Below are 5,364 nucleotides of genomic sequence, written 5' to 3' on the forward strand. Positions count from 1 at the left end.
ACAAATACTAAAAACTCAAAAGCTGCTTCAAATAACATGAGCTAAAACTTCAATTCATTTAAAAGTATCTATTTCACACCCATTAGAAAATAGAGATGCTGGGAGGCCAAAAGCACTAGCAAAGGAGAGAGAGTTGTATTTTCTTTCTGCTAAGTGATGGGGAAGACAGGCAAGAACAACAACAAAACAGAAAAGAGGGAAATTTTCTATTTTTCAAAAACAATGTGTCTAAGACAAATTCCTATAAGGTATTAAATTTCTGTTTTTAAAACTGTCCACATTATGTAATTGTAGTAAGTATGGGATTTTAGATTCCATATGGTGACTCACGTTCTTTTGTGGCACACTTTTTCAAATGTCCTATGTTTTTCTGTTAAATTCTTATAAGAGAATAATTTCTTCCTATAGCATTTTCTAGCAAAAAAACTGACAATAACCAGTACTGCATATTTCCAATGATACACCACTATCATTATTTTACTCTGCCAGAACACAGTAAATACAGTGCTACTTTTAAATCTGGTTCCTCTAATGGGAAGCTGGAGAGTAGGGTGACATGGCAAGAGTAAAGTAACCGGGCCAGGCGTGGTGGCTCAAGCCTGTAATCCCAGCACTTTGGGAGGCCGAGGCGGGTGGATCACGAGGTCAAGAGATCGAGACCATCCTGGTCAACATGGTGAAACCCCGTCTCTACTAAAAATACAAAAAATTAGCTGGGCATGGTGGCGCGTGCCTGTAATCCCAGCTACTCAGGAGGCTGAGGCAGGAGAATTGCCTGAACCCAGGAGGCGGAGGTTGTGGTGAGCCGAGATCGCGCCATTGCACTCCAGCCAGGGCAACAAGAGCGAAACTCCGTCTCAAAAAAAAAAAAAAAAAGAGTAAAGTAACCACATTTCTAGCTTGCTTGTCATCTTTCAGGCAGAGCTACATGTTTCTGGTCCAAAACCAGATTTAACCACCACACAAATTACTACATAGTAAATAAATATTTTAAAATATTAATCCACTTGTGTTTCTTGCAGTTATACTTCCCAACTATAAGCACAACCTTCTCTGTAAGGCTACAAGCAATGCTAATGACTATCTCCATCTAAACCTAGGCTCACTATGCACACAAAATAGACTTATGAACATTGGAATAAGTATTCCATTTAACAATTTTCCAGTAAAAAAAGGCTTTCTAATTAAAAACAAGTTACTGAAGAATAAAAGTTACATGTTACTGATGTTAGATAGTAACAATAGAGATTTTGAACTATAAATGGTGTCCATATATTTCAGTTTGTAAAAGGCCTCACCAGTACTAAATGCCAGTAAATACTGATTGTTGCCTCTTTGGTAAATAGTTAAAGTTCTGAAAAAGGCCCCAAATACTTTCCAACGATTAAGATACCAAATGCTTGAGGACTAGTAGCATTTGTAGCCTAGCTGATATAGAGTAGAATAACCAGTGTTCAAAGATAACATTAATGATTATGTCAGACATACTAGAATGTTTCAATGACTCAGATTTAAAGGTACATCTAGACATCTAGATTAGCACAGGGGGAGAAGAACTAGGAGCAGTCTGCCTACAGATACATTTAGTATCCATACTTATTTTAGTGTTTTACTTCTGAAATAAAATTCTGTTCTATATGTTTGGGGGTAGGATTGAGATTAGATTCTTTAAAGTTAAATATATCCTATTAATTCAAAGATGAGTTTCTGGAAAAATGGCATTTGAAAACATTTCATACTGTAAACATTACTTTGTACAGCTGATTATCAAAAATGATTATCTTTCAAAGTAACAAGTGAGTTTAGTATAATATAGGAGGTTTTGGATGTGGAATAATGGCAATTTTTATTTGGGTATGAAATAAAATAGCACATCCAGCCTACATTTATATAGTGCTACACATTTTCTTTTCTTTCTTTTTTTTTGAGATGGAGTCTTGCTGTGTCGCCCAGGCAGGAATGCAGTGGCATGATATTGGCTCACTGCAGCCTCCACCTCCCAGATTCAAGGGATTCTCCTGCCCCAGCCTCCTGAGTAGCTGGCATTTAAAGCATGCATCACAACACCTGGCTGATTTTTCTATTTTTAGCAGAGACAGGGTAGCCACACTGGTCTCAAACTCCTGACCTCCAGTATGTCCCCTGTCTCGGCCTCCCAAAGTGCTGGGATTACAGGCATGAGCCACCATGCCTGGCGCATCATAATAAAAAATCTGGGAATAATACCTGCCCCACCTACCTCATTTTATAAATTAGTAAGCCCAAGGAGATAGATACACTGACTAGGATCAAGGTTCCATGGCAGATGGTGAAGGCGGGCCTGAAGTCTAGACCCTGATTCCTCCTTCAATATCTTCTAAAGCATTCCTTTTTTCCCTTCTAGAGAAATAACTGCTAAAATTTTTCACTCTTCACCTCTCTCCTCTTTCACCCTCACTCTCTTTTCTTTTTGAAACAGTTTTCATCAGTTCAAAGTATAAAATGTGACTGCAAGCAGTCATCTGTCATGTCAGACTGTTATCAGTCTTTAGAAACTGTTATCTTAATAATACCTTCCAAGAAAACCCGCAACATCTACCATTAATTACTATGGTAAACTAGAAAAGAGAAAGGAGAGGGAAAAACAAAACTAAAGGCTGAGCGCAGTGACTGCTGCCTGTGATCCTAGCACTTTGGGACACCAATGCGGGCAGTTCACCCTAGGTCAGGGGTTTGAGGCCACCCTGGCTAATATGGCAAAACTCTATCTCTACTAAAAATACAAAAATTACTGGGCAGAGTGGCACATGCCTGTAATCCTAGGTACTCCGGTGGCTAAAGCAGAATTGCTTGAACTTGGGAAGGAGAGATTGCAGTGAGCCAAGATCGTGCCAGTGCACTCCAGCCTGGGCGACAGAGTGAGACTCTGTCTCAGAAGAACAAAAAGAAAACAAAACAAATAAGTACTTATTTACAACAATATCTACTTTTAGAAAAAAATACTTTTAGAAAAGATAATTTAAAATTAGGTATTAAAATGTATTTAAAATGCACTCATAACGTTATCAGTAGAAATAAGAGTTATGTCAACCACACTGAAGGTCATTTTGCCAACATGAACTTATTCTACTGATACATTTTAAAAAAAAGATACCAAGTTATATGTATAACATTCACTACCACAAAGCTGTTCATAGCAAAAAGTTGAAAAAAACTTTTTTTTTTTTTTTTTTTTTTAAAAGACGGGGTTTCACCATGTTGGAAATGTTGCTCTCGAACTCCTGACCTTGTGATCCGCCCACCTCAGACTCCCAAAGTGCTGACATTACAGGCGTGAGCCACCGCGTCCAGCTGGAAAAACTTTAAAGTCCGTCACTTAGCTAGTTAGAAATGATACATAGTTCTTCCATATATAGTTCTTCCAAACAACAGAACACTATGAATCCATTTAAAGTGAGATATCTGTTTGTGTTGATGCAGAAATAAATGCCAAAAGAAATGTTAGGAGTATAAAGAGAAGTGTAGAACAGGGTGTAAACTGGGCTGGAATATGCATAAATTTTTTTCCCCAAAAGGACATACAAGAATCTATTAACAATAGTTACCTCTAGGGAATGGGGCCAAGGAAAAGAGGTTTTTTCATTTAATACCTTTCTGTGCTGTTGAAATTTTCCAAACCACTTTCCTGTACTAAGCATTCTTTCTTAAAATGAAAGTCACTGGGGACTTATTAGATTGTAGAATTATGAGACATTTTCATTTTCTTCCTCTACATTTTATTTTTTCATTTTTTGGAAACAGAGTCTCGCTCCATCGCCCAGAGTAGAGCACACTGGCATGATCTTGGCTCACTGCAACCTCTTTGTCTCCCAGGTTCAAGAGATTCTCCTGCCTCAGCCTCCTCAGTAGCTGGGATTACAGCTGTGCACCAACACACCTGGCTAATTTTTATATTTTTAGGAGAGATGAGGTTTCACCATGTTGGTCAGGCTGGTCTCAAACTACTGACCTCGTGATCCGCCTACCACACCTTCCCAAAATGCTGGGATTACAGGTATTAGCCACTGTGCCAGGCCATTACTTTTTGATTTTTAATAAAATCTACTAGTTGCTACTATATTTTTAAGCTGTAATTTTGAAAAATTCAGTGTTTTAGGGGGCACATATTTATCTTAGCTGAGACAGAAAACAACACTAGAGAGACATAAAGACACACAGAGAGTATGAATGGGCTAAAATAATTTAAAAACAAATTCTAGTAACTTTTATAGCAAGTTGACCCTCACCCATATATTTATATGATTTAGTTGATAAAATTGCTAACAGTTGTAACAAATATTCAATGCCTCAGATTTACTGAAATAATTCTTCTATATTTTTCTAGAACATGGTGGGAAATGTCCCATACAACAGAAAACTACAATTTGGGAAAGAGTAAAGAAATAAATAACTACATTACTATTATTTTCAACAAAAAAACCCTAACAATCATCAAATCGCAAAAACAGGAATTACTAGATTTTTTTATTCCAGGCAATCAAAAGCTTATTTTCAACGAGTATTACTGTCTGAACAAATTTTTCCCCTCAAACCAATTCCACCACCCTTTCTTTTAAGTGTTGCCATCAACTACTTAGTTATGTAGACTTTAAGTCAGAGATTTTCATAGCAATGAAGATGGAGACAGAAGCCTGAAAGAAGTTAGGGGTCCTACTTCAGGATGAAAGATGGTTACTATGCCAAGGCCTCACCATCCCTCTCCTCCAACAAAATTAAGTTACTTAACTTTGTTGTTACTCTCAGGAATTCTGGGGTATAAAAAGGTTAAGAATGTACTGAAGTTAAAATTAGCAATTTACTATAGTAGTAGTAATTTGGAAGATAAAATAATATCATAGAAAATAAAGACTGGGAACAGTGGCACATGCCTGTCATCCCAGCACATGGCAAGAGGATCACTTAAGGCCAGAAGTTCGACACCAGTATGGTCAACGTAGGAAACCCTGTCTCCACAAAAAATAAAAAATGAGCCAGGCATGGGTAACATGTTCCTACAGTCCCAGCTACTTGAGAAGCTGTGTGGGAAGGAGCACCTGAGCCCAGGAGTTTGAGGTTGGAGTGAGCTATGATTTGTGTCAGTGTACTCCAGCCTAGGCAACAGAGAGAGACCCTGTCGAAAGAGGAAAGAAAGAAAAGAAAGAAAGAGAAAGAAAGAAAGAAAGAAAGACAGAGAGAGAGAGAGAAAGAAAAAGAGAAAGAAAGAAAAAGAAAGAAAGAAGGAGAGAGAGAAAGAAAGAAAGAAAGAAAGAAAGAAGGAAGGAAGGAAGGAAGGAAGGAAGGAAGGGAAGGGAAGGGAAGGGAAGGGAAGGGAAGGGAAGGGAAGGG

At 37.9% G+C, this 5,364-nt stretch overlaps 1 protein-coding gene across 12 annotated transcripts in view; it reads right to left on the reverse strand.

The window, feature by feature from the left end:
- Window positions 1–5,364, reverse strand: part of MIER1 (MIER1 transcriptional regulator) — a 61,846-nt gene that overhangs the window by 46,853 nt on the left and 9,629 nt on the right. The gene's annotated exons all lie outside the window — the stretch shown is intronic.

The sequence above is a fragment of the Sapajus apella genome, unplaced genomic scaffold (assembly GCF_009761245.1).
Source record: "Sapajus apella isolate SASKATOON/1434 unplaced genomic scaffold, GSC_monkey_1.0 scaffold36, whole genome shotgun sequence".
In the NCBI taxonomy this organism is placed as follows: domain Eukaryota; kingdom Metazoa; phylum Chordata; class Mammalia; order Primates; family Cebidae; genus Sapajus; species Sapajus apella.